General features: G+C 32.7%; 1 long non-coding RNA gene across 1 annotated transcript; it reads left to right on the top strand.

Annotated features, from left to right (window-relative positions):
* The first annotated feature begins 437 nt into the window (after positions 1-437).
* Positions 438-24,765, top strand: LOC130048445 (uncharacterized). The gene is made up of 4 exons (XR_008797231.1): positions 438-504; positions 15,696-15,890; positions 19,671-19,860; positions 22,905-24,765. It is a non-coding gene; the product is annotated as an uncharacterized LOC130048445 (long non-coding RNA).
* The last annotated feature ends 2,702 nt before the right edge of the window (positions 24,766-27,467 follow it).

The following is a 27,467-nucleotide window of genomic DNA, read 5'->3' as shown; positions in this document are numbered from 1 at the left end:
TACATTAAGTAATATAAGCAACAAAAATGGCAAAATAAATTGTTCAGCTCAACCGTGTTCATGCCCGTTTAAGAGTGATTACTGCTTGTGTTATTTTGAATAATAACCATTATGTATTCAGGGGATCATTGTTGTCTCTTACACGTTTGTATTATTTGTCTGAATCGTGAGGCTGTATGTTTTTGTTGTTTTCATTGAACCATGGAGCATGCATCTCTGCTGATCGTAGGACACTCTGTTCCACTGTATATGTTCTTCGATGTGGAAAAACAAAGTATCAAAGTATGCCTCCAAATGCATGGATTACGCCCCTTGGATTATTCTTGATAATATTTGCCACACATACAGACCATAAAAATCTAAACACTTTTTGACAAAATTTAACTAACGTTTTCGCAAATTTACAACATCAAAAGGTGTTTTTTTTTTAATTTACAGGTAGCAGCAGAAGTAGTGTCCAACATGTCCATAACAAAAGCGTACTGTGTTGGAATATCAATATTGGTGAGTGTGTATGTACTAAGAGTTATACGAACGTTTTTTTTTTTTATTATTTGGACACGTTATTGATCCTTTTAACAAAGCAGACCAATTCATAAACATCTAACATGATTTAATCGAAAGATTATCGATCAAATATACCGATTTTCTAGTTAATTACATCATGAAAATAAATCATACTGCAAACACATATATGTATATGTATATTGATCCGGTACGCCTAGCAGTCATTTTCAAATTCATTACAACGCAAATTTAACAGTTTTTGCTCACAGTGAATAATGTACTTGAAGGTGTTTTTTTTTTTTTAATTTAAACAACTTTTACATAGCGGCTTATACCGGTTGATTGATTAACTGTCGTTTAACACCGTTTTGGGGCAATATTGCGGATAATTTTCCCTTCACTACTTTTGGATTCTGCAGCGTTTAACGTGTTTTGTTGAAATACCCTAACGTCGCATTGCTTAATCCCACTCAATAAGACGGTCTGACTAATGATATTTCTGTCTATTCGTACTGTATATTCATTTCTTATTTACAACCATTGGGTGGAAACTGTACTGAGTGTCATTTTTGCTGATAATTGCACAAAACTACCGTTATCGTTCTGTTGGTGTTGATAGGTTCTGATAATTGCTTATATTTTACTGTTGAAACTGATAGTTTCTATTGTCGCTCATAGCGAGCTCGCTCCAATGATGAGTCACGTGATTTGCTCTTCATCAACTGAAAAAAGATTAGTATTACCCATAATGCTTCTGGAAAAATGTCGCCATCACTGCGGTATACTTCATTGACAATCCCGTAATTCAAATAAATAGATTGTTTAGAAAGTATCATAAACGTTTTTACATTCCAGACAAGCTTTCTCATCACTTCAAATGTTTCGTTTTTGCTTTGTTTGAAAGAAGAAAAAATATTGAAGCTAATATGACGTCACAATGTAGCTGTTTACAACCACTGCATTAAATTTCCTGCTTTAAATGAAGAGGCGAATAAAATGTTTTTAAGTGATGTGGCAAGATGTTAATGGGCTTCACTCGCCTCAACGGTCACACCGTACAACATATTATTTATTTTGGTTTGTACTGTGGGTTATGATATATACCGATGGGTGCTGAGGAAAGTACTGTCGGTACTGCCAAATGTTGATAAATTTTGAGGCTATCCATGGCCTTACAGAAGGTGTGAAAGTGTGCCGCAGGCAAAAACACATGATGAATGTGTATTTTAAAATAAGTGTTGTAGCGCATATGTTTCTCTTTGATATGTATATTGTTTTTAAACTTTTTGAGACGATCAAAACGATAACAAATACTATATACGTTTCCTACAAAAACACTCTTTTTGGAAGTTTTTTTTTTTTTTTTAGAATTATTCATTTTCATCTCGTCTTCAATTTGTTCAATATTCTTGCATTCGCTGTTTTATGATAGAAATACAGTAAATAACACGCATTTTATATCAATATAGACATGTACTCTCTCTCTCTCTCTCTCTCTCTCTCTCTCTCTCTCTCTCTCTCTCTCTCTCTGAAACGTGTATACAGTCCTACGTATACATGTTCACATTTTCCCCCATTGCCTTATATTCAATTTCGGTATTGGTCCAATTTCTGGCGAAATTGAATGCTAGCATCGACGGTCAACTATTTCATATTCAGCCATTCTTGTAAACTAAGGTATTAAAGTTGGTGATCTATATTCATGATATATTTTTTTTGTATTTTATTTGGAATTGTAAGCAACATTTAGACGATGAAAACAGTGAAATGTGTGTTAGAGCTACCCTTCTTCATTCTTTCAAATTATACCTCCTGTACTGCCAAATTGTAACTGATAGTATGCAGTCAGTTATATCACTTTAATGAATGAATAAATGATGAAGAGATACGACGGAAAGTAAAGAGTCCATGTACACAAGATTAACACATCATAAAAATGCAAAAACATAATCAGACAAACGACTTTCAACTTACAATTAAAACGTGTAATAAAAGTTGTATATCACGATTATGACAGAAACTGCTTTCCATAATCTAAATTTTCAATAAAGGGCTGTATTTAAATCAACGTCAAAATCCAGTAAAAATTAACAAATCAGACGAAGGAAATTACATTACAGAACAAAGCAGTAAATATCAGCCAATCAAGTATCATATCAGGCAAGCAAATAACTATTAATGCATGTTTATAAATATACCACGTGACTTACAAAGATCGCATGAAAATCACAATATACAATAAAATACATGGTGTGCATTCCTAAAATAGTTAGAACTGAATCATATGAAATGTACTTAAATGTACTTAATAGATGCTTATATTGTGGCCAGTCAAGCTTATGGCAAAATGTCGGAAAGCTTTCCATAGAATTGTGTGCGGCAAAAATATACAAGGGTTCCATCACTTTAAAAGTTATACTTCAACAATATGTTCAAGTACACTACCCGTCTGATATAAGGGAATTTGATACCAGTATAACCAAACTTGATATCATTAAAAAAATTTACACAAAGTTCTTAGACCCATTCAACTTAATTAGTAAATTATCATCCAGGGTCACCAAAATCCATGGGGCGGGTGGGAGGGTTTTATGTTTTAATTTTTATTTTCTGAGAAAAATAATTATAACAAACGAGTTTTTGTCAACATAAATGCATCATTTAAAGCCAGATGGAAATTAATCTATGCCTATTTCACCGACGAATTCCAGGTTAAGCTTTAATTTCAAACATAGAAAGATATCAAACTTCATCAAGATATCAAGAACATTTATCCTTTCCTTTCATTTACACCCGTAAGATATTAAGAAAACCATATGCATATATCTATTTTCTATGTTGTTTTTCACGTTTTCAAGTTGACATCATAGACAGTTGCTTCTTCAACAAAAACGCGGAATACAGAAATATCCATACCCAGTGATCAGTCATTCAAAAACATACTTTCTTAAACACCACTCTAATTCCACGCACAAGTACTCTGAAGTTGAAATAAAAAATATGTAGAGTTCTTCATTGACAGTATCTGCGTGGTCTTTGGTGATCGGGTCTTCCAACAGTCTGTTCGAATTTCCATGGGCACAAAGTGTGCTCTTTTGCTAGCTGACCTTTTTTTATATTCATATGAAGCAGAATGTATTCAAAATGTTCTACGCGAGAAGAAAAATCTCTCGCTGTGGCCTTCAATTCGACATTTAGAAAGATCGATGACGTTTTGTCTATTAACAATAATAGCTCTCATTCATATGACAATTTGATATATCCCTGTGAGCTCGAAATAAAGGACACCACAGAGTCATCCACTTCTGCTTCATACTTATATATTTTATTGAAAATAGACATTAAAGGCAAACTGACAACTTAACTGTATGGCAAACGGGATGAGTTCAGCTTCTCCATCGTCAACTTCCCATAGTTATGTAGCAATGTTCCATTATCACCTGCATATGGTGTTTATATATCTCAACTGATTCGATATACAAAAGCTTGTTCTGCGTACAGTCAGTTTTTAAATCGCGGTAAGCTACTGATATACACGTTGATGGTACAGAGGTTTCAACATTCTTGATTGAAGTCAGCATTTAGCAAATTCTACGGTCGTTATAACAATCTAGTTCGTCATACAACCTTGCATTGGGTCAAATGCTGTCTGACGTGTTTCATACCGATTGTTAGACCGTTCTTGGCACGCTGATTTTGACTGAGGATAACTCCGTTTACCTGATTAGGATAGAGGGCGCACGGCGAGTGTGACCGGTCAACAGGGGATGCTTACTCTTCCTAAGCACCTGATCCCACATCTGGTGTGTCCAGGGGTCCGTGTTTGTCCATATATCTATTTTGTATTGCTGATGGGAGTTATGAGATTGATCACTGTTCGTTATCTTCACCTTGCATTGCAACACTTGAAGAAAACATAACATTTTTTAATATGCATCGTGTGAATAATTGTAGTTTAACAAAATCGATATATTGGTACTTTTAAAATGCAATTTTTAAAAACAAATGTCATGTCGATTTATATTATGCAATATAGACTTAAATATGCCAAAAGCTTCTTAATAGATTTGCTTTTAATATGGATACAATAAGGATAAATCATTTTTATAATCTGACTGGTTATTGAAAACATTATGAAATAATCAAACTTAATCTCAATTACGAAGCCAGACAGCAATGTAACTTTAGACCAGTTGTATGAAAGTCACCATATTGGTATTCTAAAACAAATATCATGGTTGTCATAGTAACATTTAGTCCAATTTAAAGACTGACGTGCTTCAAAGTTCAAAGGCAAAACTTTTGTGAAGACAGAACCTATTAAATATCCAGAATATAGATATGCCAAAAATCTTGATATTTTCCTCGGGACAGTTAAAACGTCATATATGTGGTTATTACAGTTATCAGGTACAATATATTAGATAAAAAGTATTTTGTGGCTAGGAATGTTTAGATATCATAAACTTTAACAAATGAAGTATCCAGAAAAAAGTTGAGCAGCAACCCTTAAACAAATAAATAACATGCGTGATATGTACATATAAACAAGAGAAACCAACCTAGCTTACCGAGAAGCATGACTCTACACTAGCCTTTTGTTCAAAATGTTTTTGAAAAATGGATCAAAGTCCAAGGCTACTAGGTCAAAAGGTGTGATACCATATCAAAGGTCTGGCCATGAGGCATCTGAATATGCAATATTACATCCCTATCCCCTTGGTTCAAAAGATATTGCCAAGGTTAATGTTTTTGAAAAGTAGGTCAAAGTCCAAGGTTAACAGTTCTGATAACAAAGGAAATGCATTATAATGACACATCTATATTTGAAACATCAAAGCCCTATCAGTCCTGGTTCAAAATATATAACCAAGGTTAAAGTTTTTGAACAATGCGTCAAAGTTCAAGGCAAAGGTCATTAGATCAAATGTCTTCTACCAACACAATGGTCGCTTTATGAGACATATATTTGTAAAATATATCTATTGGTTCAAAAGATATAGCCCAGGTTAAAGTTTTTGAAAAGTAAGTCAAAGTTCAAGGCAAAGGTCATTAGGTCAAATGTCTTCTACCAAAACAAAGGTCTCTTCATGAGGCATCTATATGTAAAATACCCAAGTCCTATCCTTATTGGTTGAAAAGAAATAGCCCAGGTTAAAGTTTTTATGAAAGTAGGCCAAGGTCACCAGGTCAAATGGTTAAAGTTTTTGAACAGTGCAAGGAAAAGGTCATTAGGTGGAATGTTTTCTACCGCATCAAAGTTCTTCTCATGACATATCAAAACCCTCTCCGCCTTAGTTTAAAAGAAATAGCCCAGGTTAAAGTGTAGTCCTTAAAGTGACGCCGACGTCAACACCGGGACATGCCAATACATGTAGCTCTTCGGATAGACTTCCCAGTGAGCTAAAAACAATGTGCATGTTCTTATGTTGTCTTTATTATTTTTTTATTCATACATGCAGCGTATTATTCTACATTCTAAATCCATGCGGTTATAGCGTTCGCCCCGCATGCGGAAGGCCGGAGTTCGAATCCCGGCCGCGACAGACCTATTATTTATATACCTGATCCGACTGGTTTAGTCTGCCCTGTCTGTAAACACACTTTCTAACACGTACAGTGTAGGTGGAGAGGTTCCATAGTTAGCACTCATCGCCGGTTGCGGAGGGTGTGGGTGGGTGGCAAATTTTGGATAGAAGAAGTTGAACACAACCCAAAGCTCAAATTCCTTAATAATAATAGGGGGTCCACGGATTTGCATGTAATTCATCAGTTCAAGCTTCCATTTAAATTGTTGATGGAATATCATAAAAAATGGAGGGGGGGGGGGCTGATTTAGCTAAAGAGACTTGCTCGAAATTATCTTACGTTTGCCTGTCAGATAGATGATTTCCCGGTCAATTTCTCATGATGAACAAAGTAGTGACAATACAAACTCCACCTACATCAATGACTTTAAGAAACTATATCAACATATACACATATGTAATACCATCAGTTTACACTATTCAGATTTTTGTTGTTGGCAATGTAAATTTTTATATGTTGAATTGTAACCTATGATTAAACATCGACTATATCACTTTATGTATTTTTATTTCACACTTTTGTTATTTTGTGCTGTCCTCATTAATTAGTACACATATGTAAACTAATAACTATTTTTTTTATCAATCATGATGGTACATACATTTTGCAAATTCAGGAGATGTGGGGGGGGGGGTGGCTGTACTAGATCGTCACATGCTCCATCTGGACTAAATATAGATGCATAATTTCTTTGATTTCCTACAATTAATGTATGGATTATCAAGGAAAGTACGGTTTCAATTTATCAATGACAAATCCCTGATCATTTGTACTAGTTTGCAGTATAACAAGACGAAGTACCAGATACATTTTAAACCAAATCAATATTTAGATATTTCTGGATTACATTCATAGATACTAGCTGTTATGTCTTTCACTGATATCACATAAACATGATGTACAAAATGAAATTCTGAAATCCCATTTCAAGTTGGAATCATGTAAGGTGAAGATAACGAACAGTGATCAATCTCATAACTCCTATCAGCAATACAAAATAGGTAGTTGGGCAAACACGGACCGCTAATCATAACATTCCATGATATCGCTTTCATTTTGTACCTTCTACGTATGAAGAGTGCATCAAAGGGGAAGTAATTTCAACAGCAGGCCTATTTCATTAAAAGACCCTCCCCTTTTTTTCATATAAAATAGTAGATTATTTGAATTAATTTTTAAGAAAATGTTAAATATATAAATAAACATAAATTTCCAAACAATTTATGCATCTAATATCATACATTTTATACTTTAAATCTTTTAAAAGGTAATTTGAAATGCTTTAAAATATTATTTTTTGTCAGTTTTTAGATTTTAAGTATAGTTCTACGTAAAAATCAGGCAAATTTGCATTTTCGTGATAAGTCCATGTTCACGAAATGACCCAAACTTAGCATACTAACTCACCGTAATATGTTTAGCAAATATACAAAGTAGTTTTGATTTATTTCGCCTTGCTCCAAAACTATGGACAGATAATTATGAACATGGATAATTAACGCTTAGTGCAAATCTATACAAAACACTACTTGAAATCCCTTTGAAATCTAAAAACAGCAAAGCGAGTATGAACATATATCATTATATAACATTAAACAAATACAAAAGCCATGCTCTGAAATAATTTTTTTTTTAAGTTTCAATATCACATTTTAAAACCTCTCTGAATGTTTCGATTTTAATGCAATTTCGGTTATCGTTCTTGAATTTAACCTCGATGATCGCCAGGGACGCTGCGTTGTCAACACGCCTAGTGCGCGGAATATGGCAGATCCAAACTGAATGCAGTTCAGGACATTATTCCTACAGAGTGTGATCTACCCTCAAGCTTTTTCTAAAGGAAACGAATATATTTCATATTCGGAGAGTGTCAGAAATACAGCGATGCATATGTCGTCACTGAAGATAAACCGCGTGTGGAGCAGCCGACAACGAAGACCAAAACAACATATATTATATGACATGTCACCAAGTCGGTGCATTCTGGTAATTTCAAAAGGTGTGATGTACATATTTAATAAGTCAAAATTCGCAATATTTATTATTATTATTACTAGCATAAACATCATAACGGATGTAGCATTGTATGAGATGACTTTTTGCAGATAACAGCCCCTCCCTTGTTTCAAAAAGTCTCATACTTTCAACAGTTACACTATAATATGTTTTAGGCCTAGGCTAATCGACGGCGTGTTTCATTTGTTATGGTCTGCAATAATAGCAGACATCTACGTATCCTCCACACAAACGCTTCCTGTCTCAGATAGAAATGTAGATTATGCCTAACTGAGGATTAGCAGGAGTAGGTATCATCTCAAAAGAGTGTGGTTTTATGTACTACATGTATATGTATATTTCAGTCGAATTTGCATGTAAAAATGTAAGACATTACATGACTTTGTGAGATGTAATGTTTAGTATATAATTTAATCCTCATTTATTGAAATCACAGATAGCGTAGTGGTTAGGTATCCTGATTAGCAAGCGGGAGGTACCGGATTAAAATCTCAGATGTGATGGGATTCCCCCTCCCCCTCAATTTATCTTATATACACATCATTTTTTTTTCTTCAAGGTATTCTATATAAACACACACACTTTTTTAAAATATTATTTCATATATACAAACTCATTTGTTTTAGTGGTCACCATCCAGCTCTTGACAAATCAGAATTCATATTTTGAAAATATATGCATACTATTAGACATATCAAAGTAAATATTTAGGGTCTGTAGTTTTTAAAGAATTCCATTTTATTGTCAAACAATTCATAATGTTAATTAGAAATATCAATATCAATCAATAAGACTAAGTTGAGTTTTCTTGATATTTTTATTAGATATCTATTATATTACTGTTTAAAGTCTGTCTCAATTTGATATGGTCAAGGGGACTGGTCAATGCATGGTTTTTAAATGTATATATCTAATATCAATCTATAAATATAACAAAGATCAAGTCATTTAGCTAATGTATATATCTTTAAAGTTTTTATACCAGCATCATGGAGTGTCATTATCATCACTACATGCATTGGAAACCTCTGTGGTAATAACATAACTGTAAATACATGTATCACATTATGTACCAATGAATCTACAGTGTAAATGTTTTATAAACCTCAAACGTGGTAGAGCAGTATTATATAAATAATCCTGATATACAAGTACTATATGACCCCTTCTGATAATGAGGTTAAAGCCCCCCCCCCCCCCCCCCCCCCCCCCCCAATTATAGGAAAATATTGGTCACTCAGAAATCAGACTCAAAACCTAATACAGCTGTTGCCCTGACTAGTATCTGAACCTACATGTCACTGATTTAGAATATTTGGAACACCTTCTCAATGTCATATACACGTTTCTTTAAGCATTTCTTGTTTTCAAAAGTTTTATATGCTATTTTAGTAATTTTATTCTTTCTAACTTCATGTGCAATTTAAATATCAATGTATACTATGATTACTAGGCTCTGAAGTGTGTACTTTAATTGAAAGTTTTATGATATAATATGTTCAAACATTCTCAAAAACTAAAGAAATATATGCTATATATTGAGGAGAGAAAAATAAGTAGCTTCTTTTATCCTGAAAATCGGTGTCTATTTGATTGTATTATAGGTCTCTGCAAAACCCAAGTACATACTTAAAGTGGTGACAGGAGGAAAATAAATCAAACCAAGTGCAAGTACAAGACAATACTACAAAAGGAAAGCTAAGGAGTCCATAAATTCAATGTTGAACATCAAGACAGTCTAAAAAATTGAATCCAAACAAAACATGAAAACTTTATGAAGAAATAAACAACAAATTGTCAAACAAACATGAAAGCATTCTTATAGAGTGTTTATTCAAATTATTTCAACTGAAATTCCTAATGTACCTAAATTCGAAAGGGAAACAACTTATGAAAAAATTGAACACCAATGGGTGCAACTGTGTAATGAAGTTGTGTTGACATGCAAACATACATCTCTGGATGGAGAAGGTACAGACATGAGTGACAACTCCTCCATCCCCACCCTTCTATCGTTTTCTGGATCTGCCTCTGCTTTGTAAATATGTTCGTAACAAATAGATTACTGTGCTCATTTGTTCCTTTATCATGTATATGCTTTGTTTGGAGTTACAATTTCTAAAAAAGTATGATTATGAAATAAAATGCTTAAGCTCCAAAGAACTCTGCTGTGTACATTTATCAGTATACAGTTTATAAAGGATCTAAACTTACAAGTTACAATTGTTAAAAAACTCGTAGATAATGGAATGCATTGATGAAATAATTAAGAATTCATTTTCAATTCACTTTACAGACACTAATATCTACATGGAGTATGGAAAACACAGTTGTTTTGTCATTTGAAAGCAACCTGTACTCAGACTTGTTAAAAGATAGTGCCATAAACATGATAAATGAGTCAACTTACATTTTTTAAACTACGTAAAAGTTTTCAAATTTGAAACAATCCCATTTCTACAATATATGTATTTTCATAAAATTATATAAAGTCAATAAAAACTGTCCAAATTTTACAATATTAATGACACAAATGTCTGCAGTTTCTGTTCTCATTTTTCCCTTAACAACAATATATATTATACGACTGTCAGAACAGATATTCAATTAAAAGTTTTTGTTTCACTCTTACACAGGATTCATAAGGAAATCAAGTCCTAAAAAGTTTCTTTTAAAATTTCATTCATGTCATGTTTCTAGAATTGTTAGTCAAAGTTTTAAATGTCCAGATGCTTTGCAATAAATGTTTCAATTTTCATATTATATAGAGCAAAAATGAATTCAAAATGATTTTTCAAATAAAAGATATTTTCAATGAATTATTTAAGGTAAATTACATCTTTGTTTTATCATAAATGATTCCTTTGAACATGTTGAATGTATTTTCAGTTTTGTTTTCCTGAAGATTTACGTTTTAAAAGAGCATGGATATTCATTCTCTTTATGCTCGGGACTACAATGCCAATATCTTGTCATTCGTACAACCTACTACATAGGTCGTTGACCAGCCTCACACGATTTGTTGATAAGTGAATTTCAAAATAAAAAACATTTGTCAACCAAGCATTTTTTCTTTAATCTGTTAATTACCAGCCCACTCCAAACTATCAAGCTAAAAATACTTGCAAGTTAAACTCGCCATTCAGTGCAAAATATCCTATAAAGGTCTGTCTAATAAGCTGTTTATAATAACCTGAGGAAATCCGAAAGAAATGGGTTGATAATAAACGGACTTTCGATCCCGACCCAAAATGCTATGCATGGTGTCTCGCATTTCCATCTATAGACATGTTATTTTGGTATATAAACACATAAATAAGATCATTTTAGATATTAATATATGTGATAATTACTAGAACATGACAGAAAAGTATACTTGTTGAATAGTTTGTAAGTAGAAGAAAACTTAAAAACATGAAAATATATTATTTTCTCGCCATTTTTCACAATGTTCATATTTTTTTTATCCGAGTACAGTCAAAACTTTCAAAAAAATATCGATTAAATATTATTCAATAGCATGTACTTAATCCGTCTAATTACAAAACTTTTTTGAAAGTGTTTGCTGTTTCGAGAAAAATAGTCTTAAAGTTTGAATGTTTTTCCGTTAAAAAATCCTTTCGTTAACTACAGGAACGGTTATTATGGTAACACATAAAAGATACTCACTGTAACAACTGAAATTCGTAAACAGTAGCCTTCTTTTTCATTTTATATAGGTCATTTGAAAATGCGTGATCTTTTCATTTAGCAAAACCTTTAGGAATATAGAGCATTTTTATGAGTCAATTTTGGTCAAAACATGGGTATTCTATTTGTAGTAACACAGCTTTGTGAAAGTGCGTCATATACAAAACATATTATCAAAGAATTATTTCCTATAAACAATGTTACTATATATATAAGTATCGGCTCAATCTCTGACGGTCGACTTATCACCCTCCGACTGATTTTACATGGAACCATACTTAATTGCAAATGAGCGGCCAAAATACGATTGTTTAAAATATTTTACAGACAAGGATTTGATATTCAAGTATTATACACTTTTAAGGTAATTTAAGAATTACTTATACAGCAACAAATATTTCAAAATTGGCATTATAAAACAATATGAAAAAGTTTGGCATAATGCCAGATTACAGGCTCCCTAAAATCTCTATATGGACATTTACGGTGTCAAACATGCTTTCTCCCATAAATGGTTTACATGGAAATATCTTTAAAAATCAATTCTTTTCATAAGTCTTCAGAATTGATTTGCATTTTTGAAAAACCCTAATATTTAAGGATTTTTTCCAGTGTTCAAAGACTAATCCACAGGTAAGTACAGAATGCGCTGTTACTAAAAATAAAAACGACCTATCGATAAATTGACTTCAAATTATAATTATTCAAACCATATACTCAAATGATATAAATAATTAGAAATCACCATTTCCTTCATTTTTATATATTTGCATGTTTTTTCTCCTAGACAAGCTCTTAATACACCGATACATTGTAAGGAGTAGATGCTTTTTGCTTTTGGTACACATTGTCAACTGTCAAACGGGACATAGTAATATATTATCCCCTTTATATTTTGAGACTTATTTGCATGGCAGACATCAACCTTACTATACTGGCACATCCTAAGGAGTAAATGATCTCTGTTGATCTTGAGGTCACATGGTCAAGGGTTAATCCACTCTAGACATGGAAATATATTGTATGCTCAATATGTTTGAATTGTTTTGGCACTTCATCACTTTTTATCAATTAAATGATACATGTTTTGTAACCCTATCCAATGTTGTATCATGGAGGCATATATGTCTCTGAAGCATTTTTTGTTTAGACTTGTACTATTGTACATGTGTTATACCGAATCTTTAATAAAAGTATTGCATTGTGTATAAAATGTTTGTGTTTTGTTTGATTTGTGGTTGGTAATATCTCAGATTTTAAACATTTTATTCAATGAATAGAGAATTGGTTTGCGTAACCTTTGATGAATGATTTGTAAATTTCAGGAGCACAATATGTATCACTGATATTAAAGCATGACTGTGTGTACATAGCCTTGATTCGATTATGCCATATTTTAGAGAGGAGTAGGTTATTCATGTTGATAAGTATTTTTCACCCGTTTCTAAAATTATATCAAAATGTTATTTTTTTTAAAACAAATAAGAGTGATTTTTATTAGACTTACATAAGGTAATTCTATCCCACATTCGTTGGACAAGACACTTACCAGAGGAAATGTTCTCAATAAAACAAATGTGTATGTAGCATTTGAGTTGATGACATGTCAAAGGGTATGCATTTCAGCGTGTCAGCACTGTGAAAAGTGTAGAATAATTATATTATCCCATGCAAATATCGTAATGATTCTAATATAAAAGTACAGAATACACAGGGATCGCTCTGTATCGTAAACAAGTTGTATCTGTGTGTGTAGATACATTCTGCTTTATATATTAAACTTGACAAATCGTGCGGAAAGCGCACTACACATGTATATCATTTCGGCAAAATCGATGTATGTTGAAAGTGTATCGTAGAGTAGCATTTGCGAGTATCTTTCAAAATAAATGTGGTAGTTTTTTCCGTAGTTTTTTTCGAATCAGATGTGTTGTTTATAGAAGGCAATCAACCTTATCCACAAAAGGATTAGGTAGCTCATTACACCGAAAATCGCATTTAATGATTCGTTAAAACACCTCTTATGAAACTTAGTTTCACCACCGAAAAGGGTTACAAGGTTTAATGTTTTTTTATATGAATTTTGAAATTTTGGAATGATAAAAACGGTGCTTTGTCTGCAAGTAAGAAATTCTAGAGTCCAAAGTATTCTGTGATTTGATACATAATATGCATATGCAAGAAACATACCTGAACTACTCAGATAGACGATCACATTTTTCAAATAAAAAAAAATGTTTATGGAAATTGAAAACGCTACTTGCTAATATTTTTTTTTAATCTACGGATAAAATATTCAAAAGACGTGGCAATTAGAAAAAAACGATATGTCAGAGAAATATATCCTAAACACAAATTTAAATGAAATATTCAAAATTCAGAAATATTACGATTTGCGTTAAACGGCGATGCTAGATTATTAAAATATCGAAATTTTCAAAAACATCTAACTTTTTTTTACTCTTCGTGTTTTTCCCCAAAACAGTTGAAGATATCCATGAAGAAAATAATAAATGAATTTACCCAAGGATAGACTTATTTGACATACACATCTATAGCGTTTTATATCTATGTTGTTTTAGGTATTTATTTATTTCATTATTCTTTTTGTTTTAAGCATACTTGATCCACCTACCCATTCCTACTAAGGGATATTAATCTGGAATATTAACAATGAAAAACACTTCTTCCTACGTTTGTGTTAACAATGCTTCTGTATAAGCCTTATTTGAAGAATGTTCATATTAGATTAACTTCGAAAAAAAAAATATGTAAGTGTCAGTACGTCAGTAAGTGTGTAATTACATGCAAATCTTCATCTGAATCAGTTTTAAATAATACAAGGGATTTTCAAAAGACCAAGGCCAGTGCTGATGATAATGTTTTTAAAATTGGTTTTTCAATTGAGAATATCATCAGACCCTGCATGCACTTTGACTTTTGGAACCCAAGAAATAGGTAAAATTACATCTTATACCTTAATCTTGGCTACTGTTGGAGGACTTCATATAAGTGAATATAATACGAGTTTAATTAACCCCCTCTCCCGACACTCCTGTCCATTGGATGTTTATACCGTAAGTCTCTATAGATACGTACAAGATATTGTCACTGACAGGAACGTGTTTACACCATCATCCAACTGTACTAGGTTTTCCATTAGCTGTTTCCCTTAGGTAAACTCCATGATATTTGACGAATATATCAATTTATGACAATTTAAACAACACACCGTCATAATTCAGCATCAGTACACACCTCAAAATGTCTGAACCTTTGATATGCTCATGATTCTTGATCTGATGTGTACAGAAAATTAAATCGATGGCCATATTTAACCACTTTGTTAAGACTTAACACAGGTACTGAAAGTGGATTAAAGTTAACACAACGTTAACACAGTGTTAACGCAAATTCGTATTTTTGAAAAACGGTTACTTACATAGTTAGCTTTTACACAGACGTTTACACCGAGTTAAGACTGTGTTAAAGTTAATCACCTTTCAAAAAACCGGACCCGGTATAATTTATAATTAGATGACTTCCCTTAGGCACCTGCTATCACCTCTGGTGTGTCCAGAATTCCGTATTCATCCAATTAGCTATTTTATATTGCTTATGGGAGTTATGAAATTGATCACTGTTCGTTATTTCCACATTTCATTATATATTCCGATGGTATCAATCATAGCATGTAAATGTGTGTTTATTAATTGGATTTCTTCTAAAATGAATTGAATATCCAAACTTCCTGACAACTGTAGTATCGAAAAACATATTCATCGTAACAATCCAATTAGTAGAACGTTTGATTCGTCAGCTTGATTATATCGCTAGAATATCATCTGTATCCAATTACATAGTCACATGATATATATATGTATTTTCTTCAGGTACCCAGCAATGCAAGGTGATATGTCCATTATACGTTGATCAATGCAAAAATATGTTTAATGCATTCCGGAATAAATTCCTCAAAGATGCGACAAACGTTCAGAAAAAAGAATGCCCATCATTTCTGTTGTGTCTTTGCCTCTCCAGGGTAGAGGATGACGTTTCAAATGCAATAAAAGCAGCTGGTGAGCTCCGTGAGTATTTCATTTTTACATATCAAGTTGTTTTTCAAAAGTTGTTTTCTTCAGAAGTATGTACAAGAATGTGATGTGATCTTATAGAAACGTGAAGCTAGATTAAATCACAGATTTGAATTGTATTTCTTATTTGACAAAGTGGCTTTCCCGTATAGGTTGATACTTTTTGGTATTCTTTCTTCTATTGCACCAAACTTTTTAATAATAAACAAATTTTGCAGTGCCTATATATAGACCATCTTATACGTAATCTGCCAACGTGTTCTTGCTCTTCATCTTCTTTCAACTAAAGAACAGCTGGACATGTCATTACTGGTGATGTTGATATAGTTAAAAATGAAGACCTTAAATCACTTATTTTAAACGGTCCTAAATAAAGAGAACCTCGATCTTTTAATTTGCGACCGAACTTCATCTATATTATGAATTCTGTCGAAGATTATGACAGATTATGGCAGACGGCGAGCTATATAAAGAAGAACTTGGTACATTGTCAGAATGGGTTAAAAGTTCAAAGTAGACATTAACAGCAAACTGACGACTCAACTGTATGACAAACGGATGATTTCAGCTTCTCCATCTTCAACTTCCCATATTTATGTAGCAATATTCCATGATCACCTGCATATGGTGTTTATATATATCAGCTGATTCGATAGGCAAGAGCTTGTTCTGCGTATAGTCAGTTTTTAATCAAGGTAAGCTACTGACAAACAAGTTGATGGTACAGGGGTTTCAACAGTCTCGATTGAAATCAACATTTCGCAAATTCGATGGTTGTTATAACGATCTTGTTCGTCAATACAACCCATCATTGGGTCAAATGCTGTCTGACGGGTTTCATACTGATTGTTAAGCCGTTCTTTGCACAATGATTTTGACTGCGGATAGATCCGTTTACCAGATCAGGATGTAAGGCTCACGGCGGATATAACCGGTCGACAGAGTATGCTTACTCCTCCTAGGAACCTGATCTTAACTCAGGTGTGTCCAGGGGTCCGTGTTTGCCCAACTATTTATTTTGTATTGCTTGTAGGAATTATGAGATTGATCACTGTTCATTATTTTCTCCTTTCAGCAAGTCACCAACATTTGCATAGCTAATCTTATATATACAAATACTTTCAACTTGAATAACTGCTTTTTCCAACAACAAAAAAAACAAAAAAAACAAAAAAAAAAAAAAACAACCGCAACTTCATTTTACCATTTTTTTTCTTTTCTTTCCCAAAACAAAATATGCAAATAGTGCCTTTTGTTTGGATATGATTTGTTTTACAATGGTTGTTTTAAGAGGCTATCTACGATGTCACCAATCAAATGACTACTTGTAACATTTGTCGGATTTTCATGAAACTTTGTATATACTTTAGGTAATCCGTCTTGAGTTCAATGCTGATAATTGTCATTCCACCCTATAAATAGCCAGAGTAATGAATGATACTCGTTTTTTTCTCTAGAATTTCTAGATTTATTTAAAAAAAAATAGGGCAATATAGTATTCTGTTTTTGGTTTATTGCAAAATCCGTGTATTGTACCTGACGGATACATTGAAATACATGTATAGTGGGCTTCGTTAACTGACAATGAATATTAACGGCAAAGGAATAACTGAACTTTATGACAATGGGAATGATTTCAGCTTCTCTATCATAAATTTCACATATTTATTTAGCAATATTCCATAGCCATCTCTATATGTTTCCATTTGAATTAGAGATCCACTGCTTTCGTTATCTAAAGGTTTTCATATTTAAAGTTGGTTTGTCAGTTTGCCGAGAACATTTTTCTATAAAATGTCTAAGTATCAAGCAGCTATGATGGGATATATGGTGACTTTTATTGTGAGTTCAAAAGAATATTTGTGTTTTGACTGCGGATACTATTTATGAAAGGTGATGATATCGAACTGTGATCAATTTCATAAATCCAATAAGCAATACACAATGAATAGTTGAGCAAATTAAGTATATGATTATTCTGTATAAAATGTTTAATGACTAGTCTAAAAGTATAAAAAAAAGATCTGAAAATTCGTCAACACCTTCCACCATCTTTTTTATTTTGCATATTTCTATCATAGACAGACCTCTGACTTAAAACTGTTTTAGAAATAAGAAATTAACAAAATCATGCTCAATTGTATTTCTATCTTTTGTAACTTGATTATTATCTATAACATGCATCAGGTGCATTGATTTATTTCATAATTTGTATAACGTCTTCTGCGTAAATAGTGACGGCAAAAAATGACATGCATATATCAAATTTACAAGTATAGATTTATTATCGCTGAAAGATTCAAGATGAAATCTTTAACCGTTTATGAGGAAATGCTTGCATTTTACATTATGACTCCTGGGTTAAGGCTTCTGCTGGTGGACTGTTAGTCCCCGAAGGTCTCTACAGCCCAGTAGTGAAGTATGCGCTATTAGCTTGAAAATATTGATGCATATTTAATTGCTGGTATAAAATTTATAAATGAATTTCAAAATTAAGGATTATATCTCTCATTTATAGTTCTGATCCTTGGATGAATTTTGCTCCAGTTTTCTGGCACTTTGGTTTTCCTTTTAGCTCTTACAAGTTTATTTTCATTTCGAATTTCCAAAATTTCAGCTAGAGCATCACTGAAGAGACATCATTTGTCGAAATGCGCATCTGATGCATCAAAATTGGAACCGTATAAGTTTTACATTCAAACCGATGTACCATCAACTGGTTTGTAAATAGCTTCCCTTGATTTAAAAGCTGACCATGCGCAGAACAAACTCTTGCATATCGAATCAGTTAAGATATATAAACACCATATGCAGGTGATAGTTGGATATTGCTATATAAATATGTAAAGTTGACGATGGAGAATCTGAAATTATCTGTGTCCAGGGGTCCGTGTTTGCCCAACTATCTATTATGTATTGCTTGTAGGGGTTATGAGATTGATCACTGTTCGTTATCTTCACCTTGCATAGAGCTAAGTTGTCAATTTGATGTTAATATCTACTTTCAATAAAAAGTATGAAGTAGAAGTGGACGACTCTGTGTTGTCTTTTATTTCGAACTGAAGTTAGTAGCCATTTTCAATTTTGCATCTTGGAGGCATACATGTTTTTCTTACAATAATACTCGTATACATGTACAATGTAGTTCAATCAAGCTTAAGATTGTTAATGTCAGTTTTCAATAATATATTTATAAGCGTTTGAATCTTAATAAAAGCATTGAATATGAGATGTTTGTGTTTTGTTTTAATTTCTGGTCGGCAATATATCAACTTTTAAACTTCCTATTTAATCAAAAAATACTTGGTTTGCATAAACCATTGGTGAATGATTTATAAAATTCAGAAGCTCAATTTACATCAATGCTATTAAAGTGTCGCTGTGTGAACATAGCCTTGATTCAATGATAATGTAATATTTTAGAGACGGGTACCCTATTCATATTGATACGTTTCTGGAAGTTTATGCACAACGAAAACCTAGGTTGTAAAGTAGTTTCAGTAGTGCGTGATTTGTGCCGAAATGTTGGGTAAACCTAGTGTGGAGAATAGTTACACTAGTGCGCAAACGATGCAAATACCTTAAGTTTCTGCGTAAACCACCTGAAATTAGGAACGGCCTAGGTTTATGCACTCTGTAAACCTTGTGAATTTGAAGGATCTAAAATGAAACCTTGTGTAAATCATTTGTTTTCGCAAGTTTCAAAATAGGTTACGCACAGTTTAGGTTAAGGTTAGGGTTGGAGAACTTCACATCATATGTTTAACTTTTCAGCAAAGAATCATATGGTTATCGGGCTGCAGCACTGCGAGAAGACTGTCACACCAAGCAAATGTCTCAAAGAGGGGCACCTAAAGAATGGAACCTGCTTCGCAAATGTTCTTTATAGTGAACGGGAAAAGAAATGTTACAACTGTGAAAGCAACGTCACTGCCCAAAAAAAAGTCCTTGCATATTTAAATGAGTAAGAATTAAACGTACACTTTTGATGTTTTATTTCGGTCAGCACCAGTTACAGTTGCATTATATAGTTCTACCTTTTCTCACAAAACGTACGACTTTTCAACATTCTCCATGTGATGATGACAGCTTCTCGAAGGTCAGCTCCCCATGTTATTTTGATTGATGTAGTAATCTTCCATGATCGTTTGCATATGGTAATTATCTCCCTAACTTATTCAATACGCAAGATATTCTTTTGAGTATGACCAGTTCTGTTTTTAAATTGAAGCAGGTTACTGACAAATACATTGATGTTACGCTGATTTAATCAGCCTCATTTCAAGTCACCAGTTCGCACTTCTATGATCTAATTGCCCATATAGTCTATCGTTAGGTCTAATGCTATCTAATATATCCTATATCGATTTTTAGACCGTTCTTGACACACTGATTTTGACTACGGACTACTCTGTTTACCTGATCAAGATATATGGCTCATACAGTAGGAAATACAAATATCAAAGGATTTTCATTTTTTTAAAATCTTATTTATTATTATTTTTATTATACATTTATGTAGTGTTTTATCTATTTAAGACAATACGTAAGTTCCGAGTTCCCCAAGAGCTATGTCCCTTTGTCGAACTCTTTCGTAAATTATGACGTAAAATATGATGACAGTGGGTACATTTGCTAATTAATATCGTTGTATTATTTCTTAAAAGATGACATCCAGAGTTTCCGTGACCATCCAATCTCAGGGGAAAGGCAACTTTAGTGAGTTTATGAGTATTGGATAACAAAATAGCTCAAACAAATACTGTTAATTGCCACCTTTCTTTGATAAAAGCGTCACTCGTGTAGAAGAGGAAACGAATAATGATTTAATAGCCAATTTGATGATCTTATTCAAACAGATTATGCTTGATATGGCCAGAAAATACATACCAGTGATTGACATAAACAAAAGTTACGCTTTTATTACATTAATCGTACGTAATCGTTATGTACAATGCTAGTCTATGATATAATGTATACATTGTGCACCCACCATACGTCATAAAATGCGAAGGAGTTCGACAAAAGGAAATAATTTTTGTGTAACTCGGAACTTGCGTATTGCCCTAAAGTGCTTTACATGCAACACAACAATGCAAACAAGCTATAACAATGAACGATAGAAACATAGAAAAGGCCATAAAAATAATAAAACTGAAGCGTTTTTTATTTGTAGTTTTTTAAAACAATTTTATCCAAGAAAACTCAATAACAGATTAAATACAAGCTTAAATAGATTTACATCAAGTCATAAACAATGATCTTCCCACCAGCGTACTTACATGTATTATGAAGTATGCCGGCGTAAATTACTGTTTATGTCTCCACATTTTCTATTTAGTACTTGTGCATGGATTTAACAGATAAAAAGATATCATATGTGCAAATAGATATGATAATGATTTGGCTTTGACATTCGTTTATTATTCTCGAAATATTGTCCTTAATCATTGTTCTTAATGAAAGGGATGTAGAAACAATTTGAATAACGCATTAAATGTTTGTTTGATAGAGATAAAGTTGTGAGTTGTGTACAAATATAGGAAAACATGATTTATAGACCTTTGGACAGAGAAAGAGAGAGAGGGGGGGGGGGTAGAAGTGATGAATAATGCTTCACCGAAAATAATCAAAATTGTATTCATGTAATCAATTTTAATTAAGATTTTATTGTATTAAGTTTTAAAAATACTGGTAACAGCTGCAAAAGGAATTGAAATAAATACACATAACTGCGACTATCTGATCAAGAAATAAGGCTCACGACCGGTCGACAGCAGATGCGTACTCCTCCTAGGCACCGATCCCACCTCTGGTGTATCCAGGGGTTCGTCTTTACCCAACTTTTTTGGTGTTGCTTATAGGATTTAGGAGATTGATCACTATTCATTACGTTCACCTTTCATATATCGATGATGGTTTATCTATTAAGAACAATGAATTTCATCCACATGTTGAGTCGATATATCCCTATGAATTCAAAAGAAAAGACACAACAAATGTATCTACTTTTGCTTCTTCCTATTACATTATATTTACAATACATATTAATAGCACACTAACAAATTGACATCATCGAAAAAAGAACATTTCTACTCCGTCGTCAACGTCCCATACATGTCCAGCAATGTGCTGCATATGGTGTGTGTATGCTAATTATTCTATACGGTAAAATTTTCAAATGTAAGCAGGTTACTGACAAACGAATTAATGGAGCAAATGTATTAACGGTCTGACCTGTTTGAAGTCAGCATTTCACTAATTCTATGGTCGTTATAGCGACCTAGGTTGCCAATGCAACCTATCATTGGGTCAAAGGCTATCTGACTGTTTAAAACCGATTGCTAGGACGATTTTTGGTACATATATGCTGATTACCAATAGCTCCGTTTACCTCATTACGATATGAAGCTCACGGTGTGTGTGACCGGCGGACAGGGGATCATTACTGGGTTTTTCCAAGGCACTTGATTCCACGTTTGGTATATCCAGGAATACGTATTTGTTATACTGTATTAGTTGTGGGAACTATGAGTATAATTACTGTTCGTTATCTTCACCTTTTATCCGATAGAATAAGTTTTGACTCATAATTTATACAGTTATGCTCACAACCGAGGTGCTAACTTCCTTTAAATTGTGTCGTGTTTAAACCCGTCTGTTTTTAATCATTGTTATCTTTTAAACATTACATGGGTACACCGAAATCATCTGCAATCAGTTGTTCATTAAAAACGAACACCAACTGTTATCAGACATGTAACTGAATAATTGTGTGTATGCAAAGAAGTCACAATTTTGAATTTCTATGGTTTTACTTGATATTAATAAACTATTGAACGCTAACTAAATGGTCACTAAATGGAAATAGAAGATAAGTATAAGATGATTGGTACACATCAATTTTGAAAATAAGGTTTCATTTCCTTTTGTGACTAAAGGTAACAGCTATAAAACGTGCAAATTAAGATACTGTTATCACTTACCATCATATATTTAACTTTTCAGCAAAGAATTATATGGTCATCAGACTGCAGTACCACGAGATAATCAGTCCGGGGGAAATTGTGAAAGAGAATCACTTAAAGAAAATAGCTGTGTATTACAGTGAAAAAAATTGAAAATATCACTTCTGTCAAACAAAGAATTAATGCATATTTGAATAAGCAATAATACTCATTTTCAAAGAATTAAACGTACACCTTCTGCTAGTAATGTATTCTTATTGGATTTATGGAATTGATAACTGTTCGTTATCTTCATCTTTCATTATTTCTTTATAAAATGTACGACTTTTCAAGTCTTTCCATCTGATGACGACACCTTCTCCATCGTCAGTTTCCTGTGTTATTTTGATTCATGTATTAATTTTCCATTATCATTTGCATATGGTAATTATCACCCTAACTGACTCAATACGCAAGATATTCTTCTGAGTATGACCAGATGTGTTTTTAAATTGAATCAGGTTACTGATAGTTAAGTTGACGTTACACGGATCTCAACAGTGTAATTTATAGTCAGCATTTCGAAAATTGTATAATCGTTATAAAGACCTAGTTTGCCGATATAGCCTACTTGCGAGTCAAATGCTGTCTGGCGTGTTTCATACAGGCTGTTTGGCCATTGTTAGGTCGTTCTTGGCAATCTGATATTTAGTACGGATCGTTCTCTTTACCTGTTCAAGATATATGATTCACGGCAGGTGTGACCGGTCGACAGAGGATATTTATTCCTCCTAGGTATCTGATGCCTCCTCTGGTATATCAAGGGGTTAGGTGTTTCCCAACTCTTTATTGGCATACTATAAAACCTGGCCTGGCCCCATTGGCCTGGCCTGGCCTCAAAATTGGCCTGGCCCCAATTTTGGCCTCTAATTATGCTCCATCCCAAATTTTGGCCTAGCCTCAAAAGTTGGCCTGGCCTCAAATTTGGCCTCTAAAAAAAATTTTGGCCTCAACCAAAAAAATTTTTTCTTCAAAATTTTGATGGATTTGATTGATTTATTATTGGTTTTAGTTTTTCAAAGTCATAGCACATAAATGATGTGTTTCTGTTGTTTTGTAAATGTGTACTTTGAAATAATCATGAACTACCACCAATCTGATTGATTTTATTGATTATCTATTGATCAGTGTATTGAATAAATCATTTTCTTTTCCCTTCATATTTGTATGTACCAGTACACACCAAAACCGATTGCACAACCAATGAAACAATTGGCATATTGATTTTGTTTCAGAATTATGATTAATTTCATTGATTTATTATTGGTGTTAGTTTTTCAAAGTTGTAGAAATAAAATGATATATGTACATTAAAATAAACATGAAATACTACCAATCTGATTGATTTTATTGATTATCAATTGATTAGTTTATTGACAAAATCATTTGCTTAAGTATACTGATGAAATGATTGATTTATTGATACATTTTGTATTCAATAGAATCCAATTTGATATCAATTTGCATATTATGAAAGTGTTACAATTGTGTTGTCATTATAATGAATTCGATTTTAAGAGCACCGCACATTCAGAACAGAGCATTTTCAATGTGCAGATACCACGCATTTAGTGTTACTTGTTTAATTTCCAATGCATGATAAATGACATTTTTTTTTAAACAATCAAAATAAACACAGTGAAGTGTTTGCTAGCATAATGATATTAGCCAGTGATCTAAGGATTTTAGATTTGTATTTTAGTCTTCATTTATCTATACTTTACGTAGAATGAACAATGTTGCATGATTAAAACGGATATGATGTATTATAAATATTTCTTTCTTGATTTCATAATTAAGTTTCAATATTCATTGCAAAAGTGACAAGTTCCCATGCTCTGAAGGCCTGCCCTGTCAGGATAAAGGGAATATCTATCACCATATTAAAGGATGGTGATGAAAACTTTTGCTGAAGTTGGAAATTCCATTGTACAGAAACAATGGAGCAGTCCAACATTTGCAAATAGGGTGTGTTTGATACAACAGAAACATTTTAATTAGTAACTCATCTTATGATTGTGCCTAAACTAAATAAAGTATACAAAATTGTCTGTCTGAATTCAAAATTGTGATTCTTTTTCCCGGTTTTGTGATAAAGCAACAATAAAACAGAACTAATTACAATCATTACATTAAATCTGTCCACCAACCCTTTTCTTATCTTATATCAAAGCCTGCTTTAGTTAACCTAAAATAAATAGTTTGTACCTTTATCTAATCACTCCAGCAGCTATATCTAAGCAAATATCAGATACATGTAATGCTCATAATATTGTCTTATAATGGAGAAAAAAAGTTTATGTATCTACAAATTCACAAAGTGCAGCTTTAATTTTGTTCTTAATGTTTTTAAACTGTCATCAAAATCATCTTTTCATTCTGATAATTAATGAAAATAAACGTTCTGTGCAGAGCTGTGTGACATTTCAAACCGTATATCATAGATTAACCTCAACCTTGACTTCCTGTCAAGACCGGTGCTGTATAACTCTGTGTTAAATTAATGTTGTAAATAATCTGATATCCCATTACAGTACTAGTGTTACATGTTTATTTCAAATAGTTTAAACATATATGAACATCCTTTTAAATTCATCAAAAGTTGTAGTTTCAATCCGTATGATTTATGGTAGTATTATTATTCCTAGATATCAAACTCATTGTTCTTATCAATGAGAGTGATTAAGGCGGTACACTACATTGCAGTGTGTGAAGTGTGATGATTCATCATTAAACTAGTGTGGATTTGTTTTTTAAATTCATTATCAATAAATGAAGTGGATCATTAGTAAAATGAGACTTTTCAATGTGCATATTTACAAAACAATACAAACACAACAATTTTGAAAAATTAAAACCAATAATAAAACAATCAAATCAATCATAATTGTGAAAAAATCAATAAGCCAATCATTTCATTACTTCCGTATACTTTTTTGGTGTGTACTAGTACATATGTTAGGAAGGAAAAAATTATTTAATCAATAAACTGATCAATAGATATTCAATAAAATCAATCAGATTGGTGGTAGTTCATGATTATTTCAGAGTGCACATTTACAAAACATCAGAAACATATCATTTATGTGCTATGACTTTGGAAAACTAAATCCAATAATAAATCAATGAATTCAATAGAAATTTTTACAGTAAAAAAAAAATTATTTTTTTTTTGGTTGAGGCCAACAATTTTTTTAGAGGCCAAATTTGAGGCCAGGCCAACTTTTGAGGCCAGGCCAAAATTTGGGATGAAGTATAATTAGAGGCCAACATTGGGGCCAGGCCAATTTTGAGGCCAGGTCAGGCCAATGGGGCCAGGCCAGGTTTTATAGTATGCCCTCTTTATTTTGTTTTCTTCATAGTACTTATGAGATTGATCACTTTTCGATAAATCTACCTTACACTGTAGCGCTGTAAGTTGACATTTAAATAGTTAAATATGCACAACCGTTTACCTAAAATAGGCAATGAACGACCACGATGTGGGGCATATATAAATGAAAAACCTTTTAATATTGATACATGAATAATTTGTCATGAACATATGCCATGTATGTAAACGATGAATGTTGATCCTGTTTTAACAGAGAAATATCTTCTGAAAGAAATCAAATTAAAGTATAAACATGAAATAATTTTCATTTTTGAAAGTATATATGAAAGCATGGACTACAACCCTTCACGATAACGTACTTACACATTTCATGAAAATATTATTCATGTCTTAAATATCCGAGTTTTCTATAAAATGCTTGTACAGTACCCGCAATGTTATTCTTGATATTCCTATCGTGTTCTAGCATGTGTGTATCCTATCGTGTTTTGCATTTATTGGGTTTTCCGTTTTCTAACGTGTTTTGCGTTTATCAGTTATATCGTGTATCGTACTCTGCGTGTATCAGGTTTTATGTTTATCTTGAAAATTGTTTATCGTGAAGCATAAACTATCGAAATTGTATATTAAATCTAATGAAAAAGTACGATACTTTTCGAAAGCTTTATTCGTTTTGTTAAAGAAACTATTTTAGGAATCGAGAAAAGACAGAGTATTTGAAGGAGAACATACAGCTGTCGATTTTAAGGTAGACGAAAAGCTATTTGTCTAGCCAGAGAGGGGGGAAATTTATCATTCTAAATATTCTGGAAAGTAAGCAGTGGTCTGCCGAACAAACCGAGGGCAGTAAATCTGAAAGTTCCTTCATAAACATTTGTTTATCTAGAAACAATTATTTGTAAATAACACTAACAGAGAAATAGGATGTTCCGATTTGAAAGGTAAATCAGTTAATTACATCGTTTATTACTTGTTGATGTATTTTAATAAAGGCTCCTTTTCTTCCGATTTTTTCAACCGGTATTCTATTTATATACCAACTACTGAACTTGTGGGCGTTTGTGTAGCACCCGTGTTTTGACAGCAAACATTCTCAGGGACATTTTATTTCACGCAATTAGAAGATTAAATTTTAAATGGGTGAAATGGTGTTGCATTTCCCAAAGATCTGCTCAACTTGGAACGACTAAACTGTCATCGTTGTCTTTTTTATACTTGTACATTTTCACT

This window comes from Ostrea edulis, chromosome 7, assembly GCF_947568905.1.
Source record: "Ostrea edulis chromosome 7, xbOstEdul1.1, whole genome shotgun sequence".
Taxonomy (NCBI): Eukaryota; Metazoa; Mollusca; class Bivalvia; order Ostreida; family Ostreidae; genus Ostrea; species Ostrea edulis.
This window is presented reverse-complemented; position numbering and strand designations above follow the sequence as displayed.